The sequence below is a fragment of the Lolium perenne genome, chromosome 2 (assembly GCF_019359855.2).
Source record: "Lolium perenne isolate Kyuss_39 chromosome 2, Kyuss_2.0, whole genome shotgun sequence".
Lineage (NCBI taxonomy): Eukaryota > Viridiplantae > Streptophyta > Magnoliopsida > Poales > Poaceae > Lolium > Lolium perenne.
In genome coordinates, this window is record NC_067245.2 from 124308322 (window position 1) to 124326834 (window position 18513).

An 18513-nucleotide genomic window follows, 5' to 3' on the forward strand; every position below is an offset into this window, starting at 1 on the left:
ACACTTTTAATTTTGAGTTACCAATTAAAAGTTATTAGCAGATTAGTTTTTAGTATTTAAATATAGAAAACAGATTTATTTAATTGGGGTAAGGACCCGAAAACAAAAACAGGTTCAGGGGAGGACCCCGGGTTGGTTTGAATTAGTTACTGGGGGTTCTGCAAAAAGGAACACAGGGAGGGACGCCGGGTTCAGGAATCAAAAGATGCAGGGGCCAAAACAGAAAAGATCCAGATCTGGATCTGGTGGAGTTTCTCACCGGAGGGCTGGCTAGCCACAGAAGCTGACGAAGGGCCCCCCGGTGCTGATGTGGCTGCCACGCTGGCAGGCGACGTGGCAACCTTGCCTGGAGACGGTGGTGGTCACTGGTGGCAGTCGCGGAAGCGCCCGTCGATTGAGGCCGAACCAGGATGCGTGCGTGGGCTCGTTCGACGCGTCTCGTCGAGCTCGACCAGAAGGTGGCGGCGCCGTCGTCAGGGGTCACCGGAGTATCGCCGGAGATGGAGACCTGCGGAGGAGCGCGGCGGTCAACGCCGGCAGAATGAAACAGAGACGGAGGAGGAGCGAGGAGGGGTCGTTGAGCAGCGCCTGCTCACCCTGAAGCCGATGGAGGGGTCGAGGAAGCCGGGGGATGGCCGGAGCCGCCGGGAACGTCGGTAAACTGCGGCGGCCTGAGTTGGGGAAAGAGCTCCGTGTCGATGATTAGGAGCGCCCCTGGCTCCAACTCTTGCATGAGGAGAATGAGGAGAGAGAGGCGGAGCTTGTGGTGGCCTCGGTTCATCGCGGGGTGGTCGGAGATGGCGGATCGGCGAGGATGAAGGCGCGGTGCTGTGAGGTAGAAACCCTCTCTGGTTTCGATTCGTGGGGAAGGGGAAAGAAGGGAAGGAGCAGGTGGGTGCGGATGAGGACGAGGAGCTGCTGCCTGGTCCAGAGATAAAGTGGAGGGGAGGGAGGAGGACCACGCGGGGCAGGTGGGGAAGGCGTCGTGCCGTGCTTCTGCTTCTCTGCGGTCGTTGTCGAGAAAGAAAGAAAAAGAAGGGAGATGGAGGCTTGCGAAGGGGTACGGGCCTGGAGGCTGGCCGGATCGAGCTGGGCTGGCGCTGGGCCGCCAGGGAGAGAAAGAAAAGGCCAGGAGAGAGGGGCCTGAAGGAGAGAAAGAGGGGAGTTGGGCCGGGGAAGAGAGAGGGCCCAGGTAGAGGGGGAGAGGGTTTTTTTCTCTTTGACTGATTTTATTTGAAAACTATTGAATTCAAATTCTTTTCTGTTTTTTTGAATCTGAGGCAAAGGTGAGAGGTAGATTCAAAGTTTAGTTTTCAAAATATTTACTTTATTTGTTACCCAAAAACAAAACACCTTTTTATTCAAAAACTTATTTGTTGGAAAAACTTAATTATAAAATAAGAAATATGAGAGGAAGAGAATAAGGTTTTACTTAAAGGAAAGACAGGGGAGGGGTTTATAAAATAATTTTATTTTGGAAAAACATGGATGATATGATGCATATGCCATGATGAACTTGGCACGGAAAAACAAGCAGCGGAGAAAAATCTAATATTGGGGTTTTTCCGGGTCGTTACACAGGACTAGGCTCACGACGGCACCGCGCGGGAGGCTGACGATGATGCAGGCCACGGCGGCAGCGCGGGGCCCCTTGCGGACCGTGAAGGCGGAGACGCAGATGAAGAGGCGGGGGCGGCGACGGAGCCCGATGCGGCGCGACGCGGCGGAGGGAGGGGGCTTACGGGGCCGTGGCGGCGTGGAGGCGAGAGGAGATGCGTGCAGAGCAGGAGATGTGTAGGAGGCGAGAGGAGATGTCGTGGGGAAGAAGGGGGCAGGGCAGGGCTTGCACGCAGAGGGGGATTGGAGAGGGCAGACCATGTGCGTGGGAGGGGTGGAGAATTATTGGAGAGAGGAGGCGTGTGTGGTGGGGACGTGTGGCGTGGAGGCATGTGCGTGGTGGGTACGCGTGGCGTGGGACTGGGCCGGTGGGTGTGTAGCACAGTGGCGCACCACATGCATCTGCCCCACTGCAATTTGGGGCAACAGTGGCGCACATATATGTGGTATATGTGGTGCGTCATTGCTATCTCTAAACCTGATTTTTAGTCTAGCCTCACACTTACTAATAGCGCACTACTTATAGGTGCACCACTGCTAGTTGAGATAGCAGTAGCGCACCTATATTAGGTGCGCCACTGCTAAGTCTGATGTGGAGCTGGATCAGAAAAAAAGAATAGCAATGGCGCATGGTTGCTATGGTGCGCCACTAGTATTTTCATAGCAGTGGAGCACCTATTAATAGTGCGCCACTGCTATATAGCAGTGGAGCACCACTAGAGGGGTGCGCCACTACTTGTGATCTTACGGCTAAGCCTTTTTTCTAGTAGTGCCCGGTCCAACCGGCCCCCACGCCGGGTGAGCCCGGTTCCGATCGGCTCCTGCACTGGTGCCAACGGGGGGGTGTACTGTATGTCACCTCGGCGCCCCGGTCATGATCCGGTCCCAGGCCCGGTCCAAACCGGATCAGCCGGTCCCAGGCCCGGTCAACCGGCCCCACGCGGGCCGTGTCCGAGTCTGTCCCGACCAGATCCAATATGGGACGGTTTTTAATGTATCTTTCAACCCCTGGTCGTCCTGAACCCCTATATAAGTGCCCAGGACGCCCCCAAATTAGGTTTAGACCATGTTTAAGATCAACCCTAGTTCATAATTGATTGCTTTGCAACTCTATCGAATTTATACACCATATTGCATTGATTTGGTGTTTACCCTGAAAGTCTTGTGTGATCTGCTGTTCCATTGGGAATTAGACGGTTGCAACTTACCGCTTCGTGGTCGGCGGCTACATGCGCAAGTGTGTGGAGTTGCGAATATCTTGCAGGGCTGAGAGCTGTTGCATTGGCGACAGGGACCAATCGAGAGACTTCGTTGCGTCATACAAGTTATCATCCACTTCATCATCGTGTTATCTCCGTTGTGTTCATCACGTGATCATCATCACCACCGTGCTTACTGAGAAGATCGGGCAACTCCTTATCATCTTGGTATCAGATTTCAGTGTTTCCTCGGTAAGCCATCCACAATCCACCCCATAGTTGAGTTGTGAGTGTTTTTCCTATCCAGAAAAAGCCATAAAAAGTTAGGGTTAGGGTTTGCCATAGCCTTAGATTGCACTAATTTCGAGTTTTAGTTGCTTTTCGTAGTTGTTTCTACGTATCTTTTTCTTCCATCTAGTATTGTTAGGGTTTGTGTTTCCTCTATCATCTAGTTCCAGTTTTTGTTACTCCGAGTCCACATAGCGTACAGTGTGCTTATCCCAACCGTAGACACAGCCTTTCGATATAAGTGACTAGGAACTTCCCCAGAAGAGACTAGTTTTACAGCTCGATAGGCTGCTCATTAGGGTTTTGGTGCTTTCCAATTTCTGTTGGCCGTGTTATCAAGGAGTTGAGTCATAAAATCAAAAAAAAAGTGAAAAGAGAAAAGAAGCAAAAAGAGCTACATAGCTGCGTGTGATAAAATCAAAAAAAAAGTGAAGTGCTAGTAAGATCAAGTGAAGGCCTAGTTTACTTTTTCTGCACTTGTAGTTGAGCAATTTTGTGCCTGTTCCGTTGAGCTTTGCTAGCGTCTATCGATTGCATTGCAACCTTTTCATCCCTATAGTTGCATTGCCACATTTATCGCCTTGTGTGAGTACCGTTGGTTGTCTACGGTCAACACTAGAGCTTGTTATTGGTGCAAATAGGTAGCCCACCTACAGCCCCACATATCCTGCTTTGTCGTGTGATTGTTCTTATACCCTTGAGATTCGCTTCGTTACATCCGTGCACTAGTTGTCACTACAAGTGGTAAGCAATACTAATTCACTTTGGAGCGGTAAGACTACTTTATCAGTTTTGAGTGAGTTGTGAGAGTACCACCATATATATTTGTTTTAGTGCACTAATCTACTAACCATGTCTTCTAGCGATGAAAAAATTGTTAACCAGAAAAATAAGGATGCCGCTGATGTGATAACATGGAGGGAATATGAGGCTCTTCGTAATGAGATGCAACGTGAATTCCGCGATCAGGACGAAGAACTTAAGGGGACCGTACAGGATGTCGGCAAGAAGTTGGATACTACTAATGAGACCATCAACAAAATGCAAGATCAAATGACGGATATTCAGCACAGTATTCAAGCTTTGACTATAGATGTTGACAATCTGACCCAACAACAACAACAGGAAGATGAAGATGCTGAGCTTCAAGATGAAGCACCTGGTATTGGTCGTGGTGCTGGACGTGGTAACCGTGGTCGTGGCTTTGTTAAACTTGGAGCTCGCCGTGTCCCTCCACAACAGCAAGACGATGGTTTGGGTAAGCCAAAGTTCTCAATACCCAAATTTGAAGGAGGTGCTGATGTTGAAGAATACCTCACCTGGGAGCTGAAAATTGAGAAGTTGTGGCGCCTACATGATTATACTGAAGATAGGAAGGTTAAGATTGCTTCCTTTGAATTTGATGGCTATGCATTGCGTTGGTGGGATGGAGTTACACGTGCTCGTCAGGAAGATAACGAATTGTCAGTTCTTACATGGCGCGAGATGAAGGCCATTATGCAAGCTCGTTTCATTCCCACTAATTATTTATGATCTATATTTGATAAGTTGACCCTCTTGAGACAAGGTGTAAAGACTGTTGATACTTATTTCATGTAGATGGAGATGCTTATGCAGCGTGGCCGTGTCCGTGAGTCACTTCAGATGAAAATGCAACATTTTCTACATGGTTTGAAGTATGATATCAAAGGCATTGTTCGTCATCACAGTTACACTACTATGAATGAGTTGCTACATCATGCAAGAGAAGCTGAAGCACAGTTAGCTGAAGAAGCGCAAATCAAAGGTCGTGCTACAGGAGCTGGGCGCTACACGCCTAGGGTGCCTCCATCTACGGCGCCGGCGCCATCTTCGCGCTCCGCACCTTTTCCTACGTCGTCTAGGAAGTCGGTCTCCAATGTGTCCAACACAAAGAAGTCTGAATCTGCTGCAAGTACAAGTGGTTCTAGCATGTCTACTGCGCGTAACCGTGATATGGCTTGTCATACATGTGGTGGTAAGGGTCACTTCAAGAGAGATTGTCCTAACCGCAAGGTCATGTTTATCAATGAGGACAATGAGTATATGACTGGAGATGATGCTGATCCGCATGCTCCAGAAGATGATGACTATGACAGTGGTGGTGTAGATGCTTATCTGTCTGAAGCTCGCACTATTGTTGTGTCTCAGCGTGCTCTTAATGTGTTGCCAAGTGCATCTACTTAGTGCTGCAATTTGTTCCAAACAAAGGCACTAGTTGGTCCTGATAAAGCTTGCAAGGTCATTATTGATGGCGGGAGTTGTCGCAATCTAGCAAGCAAGGAGTTATGTGCCAAGCTGAAACTGAAGTATCTACCGCACCCACATCCATACTATATTCAGTGGTTAAGTGACAATGGTGAGATGAAGGTAAACCACATGGTGCGTGTTGAGTTTGAGATTGGACCGTATAAGGATTCCATTGATTTTGATGTGGTTCCTATGACGGTGTGTCACCTTCTATTCGGTCAGCCATGGCTCTATGACCGTTCTATGCAACACAATGGCCATGCCAATACATATCACTTGGAGTTCAAGGGCAAGAAAATCAACTTGCAACCTATGTCACCACATCAAATTTTCAATGAATCTCGTCAAAAAGTTGAAGTAAACTTGGAGGATGCACCTATAGATAGGCGAGAGAATTGCAATGTCGTGAGTGATATAACGAAAAGTGATAGAGTGAATTCATTAGTCTTATTAGCCACCAAAGAGGACATGTGAGAATTTAGTGAGGATCCTACAGCCATGCCTCTTGTGCTCATGTACAAGGGTGAGGTTTTGGTTTCTAACGTTATGACCCCTATTTCTCTTGGTGTTTCTAGTGTTTTGCAGAAATCCAGCGATGTGTTTCTGGAGGAGGTGCCAGCTGGATTACCACCATTGCGTGGTATTGAGCATCAAATTGACTTGATCCCCGGAGCTTTGCTGCCCAATAGGGCACCATACAGGACGAATCCCAAAGATACGAAGGAGATATAGAAGCAAGTACAAGCGCTAATCGACAAAGGTTATATTCGCATAAGCCTTAGTCCTTGTGTTGTTCCTGTTATTTTAGTTCCTAAGAAAGATGGTACATGGCGCATGTGTGTAGATTGTAGAGCGATAAACAACATTACTATTCGATATCGTCATCCTATTCCCCGTTTAGAGGATATGTTAGATGAATTGAGTGGTGTTGCTGTTTACTCTAAAATTGATTTGCGTAGTGGTTATCATCAAATTAGGATGAAAGAGGGGGATGAATGGAAAACAGCCTTTAAAACAAAATTTGGTTTATATGAGTGGTTAGTAATGCCTTTTGGTTTAACTAATGCACCTAGCACTTTCATGAGACTGATGAACCATGTTTTGCGTGATTTTATTGGCAAGTTTGTGGTTGTGTATTTTTATGACATATTAATCTACAACCGCAATGAATCTGATCATACTATGCATATTAGACATGTTTTGCAAGTGTTGCGTGATAATAAACTCTATGGTAATCTTGAGAAGTGCACATTTTGCAAAGATAAGGTCATATGTATGGGTTATGTTGTCTCTAAGCATGGAGTAAAAGTAGATGCGTCTAAAATTGAAGCAATTCAAAATTGGCCTACTCCCATTAATGTGAGCCAATATAGAAGATTTGTGCCCAATTTTAGTACTATTGTTGTACCTTTGAATGAATTGACTAAAAAAGGGTGTTGCATTTGAGTGGGGCGCAGCCCAAGATCATGCTTTTGATGAACTGAAAAGATTGTTAACTTCTGCACCATTACTTGCACTTCCTGATTTCAATAAGCAATTTGAGATTGAATGTGATGCTAGTGGTATTGGAACTGGTGGTGTGTTGATGCAAGAGGGTCGCCCAATTGCATATTTTTCTGATAAACTTTCGGGTGCTAAGTTGAACTATCCTATATATGATAAAGAATTGTATGCTTTAATTAGAGTTCTTGAGGTTTGGCAACATTACTTGTGGCCAAAAGAATTTATCATACATTCTGATCATGAAGCTTTAAAATATCTGAAAGCTAAATCTAACTTGCATAGGCATCTTGCTAAGTGGGTTGAGTTCATTGAGTCTTTTCCATACATTATTAAGCATAAGAAGGGAAAAGATAATATTTTTGATGATGCTATATCTAGGAAGAACATGCTATTAACTCAACTTGATGTTAAAATTCCTGGATTAGAGATACTATGTGATTTATATGCTACTAATCATGATTTTGCTGAACCATATCGCTTGTGTGCTATTGGTAAAGGATGGGAGAAATATCACATACATGATGGGTTCTTGTTTAGAGCTAACAAACTATGTGTTCTAGAATCGTCTGTGCGTTTGCTCTTATTGCAGGAATCACATGCTGGAGGTTTGATGGGTCACTTTGGGCGTGAGAAGATGCTACTCATGCTCACTGATCACTTTTATTGGCCAAAGATGAGGCGGGATGTGGACATGTATGTGAAGATATGCATTACTTGCAACAAGTCCAAGTCCAAGCTGAAGCCTCACGGTTTGTATAGTCCTTTACCGACACCTACTACACCATGGGAGGATATTAGTATGGATTTTGTGTTGGGTTTGCCGCGTACTAAAAGAGGCCATGATTCTATATTTGTGGTAGTAGATAGATTTTCTAAGATGTCACACTTTATTGCCTGCCACAAGAGCGACGATGCGTCGCATATTGCTAACATGTTTTTCAGGGAGATTGTACGTCTACATGGAGTCCCGAAGACTATTGTTTCTGATCGTGACGTAAAGTTTATGAGTTACTTCTGGAAGACGCTTTAGAGAAAGTTGGGGACGAAGCTACTTTTCAGCACTACTTGTCATCCCCAAAACTGATGGTCAAACTAAGGTGGTGAATAGAACATTGTCACAACTGTTGAGATCCATGATCAAAAAGAACTTGAAGGAGTGGGAAGATTGTATGCCGCATGTGGAGTTTGCTTACAACAGGGCGGTACATTATACCACAGAGCTGTGTCCTTTTGAGGTGGTGTATGGTTTCAAACCCATTACTCCACTTGACTTGTTGCCTCTACCCATACATGAGAGAGTCTATATGGAGGCATCAAAGAGGGCAGATTTTGTGCGAAAGATTCATGTGAAGACTAAAGAGATGATAGAGAAGAAAGGCAAGAACAATGCTGCAAGAGTGAACAAGAAGCGCAACGAGATCTGTTCAAGCCTGGTGATATGGTCTAGGTACATTTTCGCAAGGATAGGTTCCCGAAGCTACGGAAGTCCAAGTTGCTTCCTCGTGGTGCTGGTCCTTACAAAGTGCTTGCCAAGATCAATGATAATGCATACTGTATAGATCTTCCAATTGATGAGTTTGGTATCAGCAATTCTTTCAATGTGGCTGATTTGACACCATATGACGGAGAAGATCTTGGAGCATCGAAGTCGACGCCTTTTGAAGGGGAGGGGGGAGATGATGAGGACATCCCTACTACACTACTACCTCCATCATTGCAAGATGAAGACGATGTTGTTGTGAAGCTCAAGTCCAATGAAGTCAGGATTGGACCCATTACAAGGGCTCGTGCGAAGTTACTCAAACAATAGGTGAACTTGTTCCTAAATAATACTTTGATCGATGAGAACTTTATACTTCCTAAGTCCTTTTACTTATGCATGATCAGGTACGAAGAGGGAGCAAGCATCGCACGAGGAGGAGAGGAGCAGATGGACATGAAGCTGGACATGGAGCTGGACATGAAGCTGGACATGAAGACATCCCATGGACGCGCAAGGGAGGAGCGGGAGGCATGCGCTAGGGAGGAAGAAGAAGTTGTCCAAGCCGGTGCCAGGCCCGGTCCGACCGGCCGCCACGCCGACTGACCCGGTCACAGGACCGGTCCAACCGGCCACCACGCCGGGTGAGCCTGGTTCCGACCGGCTCCTGCACTGGTGCCAACCGGGGGGGTGTACTGTATGTCACCTCGGCGCCCCGGTCATGATCCGATCCCAGGCCCGGTCCAAACCGGACCGTCCGGTCCCAGGCCTGATCGACCGGCACCCACGCTAGCCGTGTCCGAGTCTGTCTCGACCAGATCCAATCTGGGTCGGTTTTTAATGTATCTTTTCGACCTCTGGTCATCCTGAACCCCTATATAAGTGCCCAGGACGCCCCCAAATTAGGTTTAGACCACATTTAAGATAAACCCTAGTTCATAGTTGATTGGTTTGCAACTCTATCGAATTTATACACCATATTGCATTGATTTAGTGTTTACCCTAAAAGTCTTGTGTGATCTGCTATTCCATTGGGAATTAGACAGTTGCAACTTACCGCTTCGTGGTCTTCTATAACGATTTTAGTTTGTTGGCGAATGTCCAAAATGCGTCATAGACACGTGATCCTGACGGTTTGCAGGACCGTGGCGGATATAGCGTCACAGATGGACCGGCTGACAGTTAGATTAGGCCGTCACGGATCCATGACGGATTTGTGCTGGCCCAGAGCCCACCCGGCCCAAGTAGTTGTGACGCAAATAACCGTCATGAGCCGGTTCCCCTCACCGGCGACCACCATGTCAGGTGTGTCAGGCCAATGATTACCTTGTCGGGACAATGATTGACCTGTCAGACCAATCATTAAGCTGTCAGTCCGGTCGGCTCTAAGCTTTGTCATCTAGCGTGACGCCAGCATCGCCGTGGCATGGGCAACGTGGCACATTAGGAAGCCAACACGCGTCCGTCTGACAACGACAGCCTTACCAATTGAAGTGTGCCACGTGGGCAAATGGATAAGGACACGTTATCCAATAGCATCATAATTCGTGGACAAATAGTAATCGGGCAAGAGGACCAGTAGTATTTCGACACGTGTCCGTACTGACATTTCTCTCTCCGCTAGGTGGACGAGTAAGAAATAGCCACGTGTTCGGAACAAGCGACGCCGGGCCTGCTTATAGCTAGGCCGTATTTCAAGTTCGGCCCAGGTAAAAATAGGCCCGTCGGAAGCCCGCAAAGCGAGGCCTGCTTACTTCCAGGCCGGATTTCTAGATCGGCCCAGTAATAATTATGACACGGCCCTTTATGAGGCGAGACATTTATATGTTCACGGCTGGATTATATTCGGCCCAGTTTGCCAGTTTAATACATGACACGGTGTGCCCACGACCCATCATATAGAAGATATCAGCCTGCGATGATAAATTACGGACACAGGAATACCCATCGTACATGACATAAAACGGCCCAATGGAATTGCTTGAAGAAACAGAAGCCACGAAAGTAACAGGAATAATTACAGGCATATATAATAATATAATTACATTGAACGAGAATTATTGCAAGCATACACACATCACAGTTAAATGAGTACAGTTGCAGGAACATTAGTTTAATGTGGACCATAACCATCCAACCATCTAAACCAACAGTTCAATATCGCACCACCAAAATAACAGTTCAGCCAATAACCAGCCAACCATCAAAAGCAACCGTTGAACATCGCACCACCAGTCCACCGTAGCCATTATATTGGTTCGAAAGTCTACCTTTACTAGTGAATGAACCTGAGCAACTCCTCCATCTTTGCATATATCCCACAGTGCAGGTCTTCATTTTCCTTCATCTTGCTGGCAAATTGATTTATTTGATTGCGCTGGGTGTCGACAAGATCCTCCAGTTCTGCAGTTACCATATTCTCTTTCTTGAGCTCAACAGCAATTTTGCTACTGCTGCATCGAGAGTGCTGCTGATGCATGACCCCTCCAGTGTACAGAAAACTAGGTTGGGGAGTTCTCTTGGACATGACATCATGTAATCACTCGGCCTCAGTCTTGCTTCCTCCATCTGTTGTAACTCGATACAGCGCATGTTCCATCTCGGTCTTGTTTTGCGATGAAAAACATGGTTATCGGATACAGCAAGATATAAACTTCGCCAAATCAGTGGGACTCTTTGATAGATAACTTACAATTACATCTTGTACATCAGGGGAGAAGCGCCTTTCTCGGTTAATGTGGCACTCCTTGAACATATCCAATGGACTGAGTTCTTGATTGTTGGACTTGGCCTTCTGAAAACAAAAACATACGTGCAGCCAGCTTAAAGATTCTATGAGGGGAGTGTGGAAAGAGTTTATATAACTGTCATCTGTTAAATGTTGGTTTGCATTTGGATCACAATCGAAAGCAATCTGAGCAGAGCATCTTGCTCATAGACTAGATCAATGTGCTGAAAACTAATATAAAACAGCTAATCATCAAAACAGATTTATTTAATTTGCAAGGACCTGTCCATCACATATGTAAACAATTTATGTAGATGGCAAAATTGGAATCATAAAAAATGGTACACTCTACAATGTATAGTAAGTGGCGTGGTTGACCCCAACAATTATTATGGATCAGAGATTCGGAGGGAGTACCTAGAATTGGATACACTAGCACGAAATTCTTGAATACATATGAATATGAATACACTCAAGTTATCAAACTAGAATCATGCAGAACCAGCATTCAGCAAAAAAATAACTAAATATCCATCAAACGTGAAACATCTGTCAAGCTTCATGCACTAGCCTACGCAACCAAAACACCAAACTGATTGAAAGAGCTAGTACAGTCGACTTCTACATACATCAACAACATCCACTGGCGTTTATGTTGAGTCTGGGTGCTTACCAAGATTCCCAAGTGAGTTTCATAGCTCCGCGACCCAGTGGTTTGATGGAATAGAACGTTAGAACGGTTCCTTCTGTTCCTATCGCAGACTGCCTGCAAACATTGTCAACTTAGTAACGCAAAAGCATACTGTCAAGCTTCACGCAATAGCCAACGCAACCAAAAGTCCGAACTGATGGAAAGGGCTAAGAAATCCACATATACACTCAACACTCCCCCTCACGTGTGACGGGAGACAAGTCAACACGTGGAGACTCGGAGGTATAGCTCAAGAGGCATATACGTGGACTCCGAAGAGGGCAACGGAGGGCAGCAGCATTTTTTTGGATATATTGCGAAAGCCAAGACTCAGAACTCAAGACCGTGGGCTCTAATACCACGTCAAGCTTCATGCAATAGCCAACGCAACCAAAAGTCTTAACTGATGGAAAAGGCTAAGCAATCCACATATACACTCAACAGATACAAAATATAGTAGTTTTGATTTCTGAAAGGAACCAGCCTTTGTCTTGGGATCCATCCAATGCTACACAAGCTCATTCCACTCTGAGTTGTTCATAGAAAGGACAGGACTTGTTTTCGGCACTTCATTGGGAGGTAGGCAATCAAAATACTTGACTTTCAACATTTGTCGATGTTGCTGAATGCGTTTTTTAAGATGCTTTGTACATGCTGTTTTTACTGGTGAAGCAGTTATGTCCATACTAAACTTCGCTTGATGACATGTAAAACAGACATAAGAATGGACAGCTCTGAAGGCTGGCATCTGCATATAAACGTCAAAGGGGGGAAAGGACCAGCAGTATGTACTTACAGCCACTCTATTGTAATAACCATCGAGGAGTTGGCTATCACCCTTGTACTTGTTCCAGTGCGAACGCACAGGCACCCAGTTCCTGACTGCAATTTTGTATTCACTTGCAAACTTTGCAGCGATTGCAGCTGAAACTAGCCTAGTGCTTCCCTTTGGAATGGCTACTGGCAGTTTGGGAACCTTTGGGAACATACTTCTGAATTTTTTTGGCAAGTTGATGTTTACTCCCCTTGCCACTACAAAAAAATAAGAACATTTAAGGTAATAAAAGAGGTACTCCAAACAAAATATGGACGGAAAAACAGACTAAATACACAAATCATGCCTTTAACCCCATTGCTAGACAGGGTTTCCACCTCAGGATCCCCCAGTCCTGCATCTCTGCTGGCCTCATGGGTTTGGTCATTAGGCAGAGGGTTTGCATGATCTTCATCATTCATGTGCTTGTTGGCATCCATCTGGTCAGTGCACTCCACGAAGACAGGCCCTGTTGCATCATTACCTATGACAAGGGAGTAAGCCAGCATATGTGGTCATTTTGAAACAAAAGCTAAACTAAATGCATGTAAGAACTTGACGGCACTACTTGCTAGATGCAGTATGCATTATGTGCTACAACTTTCCTTCAACGAGAGAAGGGTTCAGACGCAGGGATCTCCGTGGGGCTAAGATTGGACTTCATTTGTGTCTAGGAGCTGGTGGGTCTGGTGATGATCTTTTCATGCTTGGCTGCGTCAAGGTTCTATCTGGAGGCGTTAGGTTTTCCTTGTAGCTAGTCGTAGGTATCTTCTTGCGCTGGTAAGAAGCACAGCATTGATCATTGTATACAGGAACAATTGGCATTCAGAATCAAACATTTATAGATATGATAAGGCAAGATGAGATGGAGGAACTAGCACCTTAGCTACCGAGAGAGCTGGGGAGCTCTCAAGCATATCATGTAATAAGACTGCAAGCTCATAGTCTCCTTGAGGTGGCTAAGATGCTGATATTCTCTTGTTACCCTTAGCAGTTGAGCCTCCCCTTTTACTATTATTTTCCCTCATTGAAGCATGTGATGCTAGCATCATCTCAACAGGAGAAGCTCCAAGAAGTTTTGCAATGTTCCTCCTCTTTTTATTGTGTTTTCCTGCCGCTACTAAAATAGCAAGTACAAACTTTAAGGCTTAGTTTGGTATCTTGGTATTATCTAAACCGACGTAATACTGATTTTTTTTAAACAAGATATCCCAACCACGGGGAAGCCCATCTTATATTGAAAGCTCACATGTTTTTACAAACACACTGAAGGAAGGAAAAAAAAACTCCAGTAGCAGAGAACAAAGACCACTCACAAGTCACAAAACAGGAAGTAATACTGATAATTTAGTTTGCCAAAACGGTTTACATTGTGGAACACAGGGCACATGGCTATATTTTATAACCAAAATATTCCAACGGATGCCTAACAAATACCAGAGTTTTCCTCGTTTCTTAGTTCTAGATAAATAAGGTCAGACTTCTTTCTTGAATACTTAAAAAACACAGTTATAGAGAATATTTCGGTTTTTGAATCAAATTATTTACAAGATCCAAACATCTGAAACGTAGTTTAAGATGTGCGGATGTGTGGTATGTATGATGATATAGAGCGAAAATACTTGTATTTATAAGCCAGTAACAAACGAAATAAATCGGTATTCTCTTAGCGATCGACCAGGAAATTACCCAATCGATAGCAATCGACCGAACATTCGAGCATAGGCAAAACAATCGAACTAACTGGCTGCAAAAAAATAAGTATACCCGTGATGTCTACGTGTGCTTCTATTCTTGTAGACAGTGTTGGGCCTCCAAGAGCAGAGGTTTGTAGAACAGCAGCAAGTTTTCCCTTAAGTGGATCACCCAAGGTTTATCAAACTCAGGGAGGACGAGGTCAAAGATATCCCTCTCAAGCAACCCTGCAATCACGATACAAGAAGTCTCTTGTGTCCCCAACACACCTAATACACTTGCCTGATGTATAGGTGCACTAGTTTGGCGAAGAGATAGTAAAATACAAGTAGTATGGATGTATATGAGTGGTAATAGCAATCTGAATAAAATATGGCAGCGAGTAAACATGCAGCAGAACAGTAAATAAATGGTGTTTGCAGTATTGGAAACAAGGCCTAGGGATCCTACTTTCACTAGTGGACACTCTCAACATTGATCACATAATAAATAAGTTCTCTTCCTTTGTGCTACATATACTCTTGTTTGATAATAAACACCATTCGTTGTGTAGGGCTACAAGAGCACCTCAATGCCGGAGTTAACAAGCGCCACAACATTCGGTATTCATATTTAAGTAACCTTTAGAGCATAATAGATCTTTGCAATTTAAACCGAGTACTAACATAGCATACACACTGTCACCTTTACACTATGAAGGGGGAATAGATCGCATCAATACTATCATAGTAATAATTAACTCCATAACCTACAAGAGATTATGATCATAACCTACGCCAAGAACTACACGATGCACACACTGTCACCATTACATCATGAAGGAGGAATAGACTACTTTAATAACATCACAAGAGTAGCACATAGACTAATAGTGATACAAAGCTCATCATATGGATCTCAATCATGCAAAGCAATTCATGAGATCATTGTATTGGGGTACATGAGAGAGAGATTAACCACATAGCTACCGGTAGAGCCCTCAGCCTCGAGGGAGAACTACTCCCTCCTCATCATAGGAGACAGCAGCGGCGATGAAGATGGCAGTGGTGTCGATGGAGATGCCTTCCGGGGGCACTTCCCCGTCCCGGCGGCATGCCGGAACAGAGACTCCTATCCCCCAGATCTTGGCTTCGCGATGGCGGCGGCTCTGGAACTTTTCTCGTATCGTGGCTTTTCCGTATCGAAGATTTAGGTCAGGGACCTTTAAATAGGCGAAGAGGCGGAGTCGGAAGGGTTACGGGGGCGCCACACAATAGGGGGGCGCGCCTGGCTCCTTCGCCGCGCCGCCCACACGTGTGGGGCCACAAGGGCTCCCCTCTGGTGCCTCTCCGGTGTTCTGGAAGCTTCGTGCAATTATAAGATGCTGGGCGTTGATTTCGTCCAATTCCGAGAATATTTTCTTACTAGGATTTCTGAAACCAAAAACGGCAGAAAACAGGAACTGGCACTTCGGCATCTCGTTAATAGGTTAGTTCTGGAAAACGCATCAAAACGATATAAAGTGTGAACAAAACATGTAGGTATTGTCATAAAACTAGCATGGAACATAAGAAATTATAGATACGTTTGAGACGTATCAAGCATCCCCAAGCTTAGTTCCTACTCGTCCTCGAGTAGGTAAACGATAACAATGATAATTTCTTAAGTGACATGCTACCAACATAATCTTGATCAACATTATTGTAAAGCATATGAGATGAATGCATCGATTCAAAGCAATGATGAAGACAATGAGTAAACAACTGAATCATATAGCAAAGACTTTTCATGAATAGTACTTTCAAGACAAGCATCAATAAGACTTGCATAACAGTTAACTCATAAGCAATAAATTCTTAGTAGAAGGCATTGAAGCAACACAAAGGATGATTAAGTTTCAGCAATTGCTTTCAACTTGTAACATGTATATCTCATGGATAGTTGTCAACATAAAGCAATATAACAAGTGCAATAGGTAAACATGTAAGAATCATTGCACACAGTTGACACAAGTGTTTGCTTCTAAGATAGAAGGAAGTGGGTGAACTGACTCAACATAAAGTAAAAGAATGGCCCTTCGCAGAGGGAAGCAAGGATTAAATCATGTGCTAGAGCTTTTCAAGTTTTGAAATCATATAGAGAGCATAAAAGTAAAGTTTTGAGAGGTGTTTGTTGTTGTCAACGAATGGCAGCGGGTACTCTAACTACCTCGTGAACCAGACTTTCAAGAGCGGCTCCCATGAAGGATGTTATCTCTACCAGCAAGGTAGATCATCCCTCTTCTCTTTGTTTACACATGTACTTTAGTTTAGTTTTTATTATTTTTATTTTTTTTAGATGACACTCCTCCCAACCTTTTTCTTTCACAAGCCATGGCTAACCGAATCCTCGGGTGCCTTCCAACAATCACATACCATGGAGGAGTGTCTATTTGCAAAATTAAGTTGCTTACTGATAGATCAGGGCAAAACATGTGAAGAGAATTATTAATGCAAGTTAATTAATTGGGGCTGGGAACCCCATTGCCAGCTCTTTTTGCAAAGTTATTGGATAAGCGGATGAAGCCACTAGTCCATTGTGAAAGTCTGTCAAAAGTAAATGACAAGATCGAAAGATAAAACACCACATACTTCCTCATGAGCTATAAAACATTGACACAAATAAGAGATAATAGCTTTTGAATTGTTTAAAGGTAGCACATGAAGTATTTACTTGGAATGGCAGAAAAATACCATGTAGTAGGTAGGTACGGTGGACACAAATGGCATAGGTTTTGGCTCAAGGTTTTGGATGCACGAGAAGTATTCCCTCTCAGTACAAGGCTTTGGCTAGCAAGGTTGTTTGAAGCAAACACAAGTATGAACCGGTACAGCAAGACTCACATATGAACATATTGTAAGTATTATAAGACTTTACATCGTCTCCTTGTTGTTCAAACACCTTAACCAGAAAATATCTAGACTTAGAGAGAACAATCATGCAAACCAAATTTTAACAAGCTCTATGTAGTTCTTCACTAATAGGTGCAAAGTGTATGATGCAAGAGCTTAATCATGAGCACAACAATTGCCAAGTATCGAATTATTCAAGTCATTACACCAATTACCACATGTAGCATTTTCTATTTCCAACCATATAACAATGAACAAAGCAGTTTCAACCTTCGCCATGAACATTAAAAGCTAAGAACACATGTGTTCATATGAACCAGCGGAGCGTGTCTCTCTCCCACACAAGCATGAATTTATTCAGAGAATGAAAATAACAAAACGAAAATAAAATCACACAGACGCTCCAAGTAAAGTACATAAGATGTGACGGAATAAAAATATAGTTTCACTAGAGGTGACCTGATAAGTTGTTGATGAAGAAGGGGATGCCTTGGGCATCCCCAAGCTTAGATGCTTGAGTCTTCTTGAAATATGCAGGGATGAACCACAAGGGGTATCCCCAAGCTTAGACTTTTCACTCTTCTTGATCATAGTATATCATCCTCCTCTCTTGACCCTTGAAAACTTCCTCCACACCAAACATAAAGCAAACTCATTAGAGGGGTAGTGTATAATCAAAAATTCACATGTTCAGAGGTAACACAATCATTCTTAACACTTCTGGACATTGCCCAAAGCTTCTGAAAGTTAATGGAACAAAGAAATCCATTCAACATAGCAAAAGAGGCAATGCGAAATAAAAGGCAGAATCTGTCAAAACAGAACAGTCTGTAAAGACGAATTTTTAAGAGGCACTGGACTTGCTCAGATGAAAATTCTCAAATTGAATGAAAGTTGCGTACATATCTGAGGATCACGCACGTAAATTGGCAGATTTTTCTGAGTTACCTACAGAGAACCCTGCCCAAATTCGTGACAGACAGAAATCTGTTTCTGCGCACTAATCCAAATCTAGTATGAACCTTGCTATCAAAGACTTTACTTGGCACAACAATGCAATAAAATAAAGATATGGAGAGGTTGCTACAGTAGTAACAACTTCCAAGACTCAAATATAAAACAAAAGTGCTGTAGTAAAATAAACACATGGGTTATCTCCCAAGAAGTGCTTTCTTTATAGCCATTAAGATGGGCTCAGTAATTTTAATGATGCACTCCCAAGAAATAAGAGTTGAAGCAAAAGAGAGCATCAAGAAGCAAATTCAAAACACATTTAAGTCTAACCCACTTCATATGAAAAAGAATCTTGTACACAAATAAATTCATGAAGAACAAAGTGACAAGCGTAGGAAGATAAAAC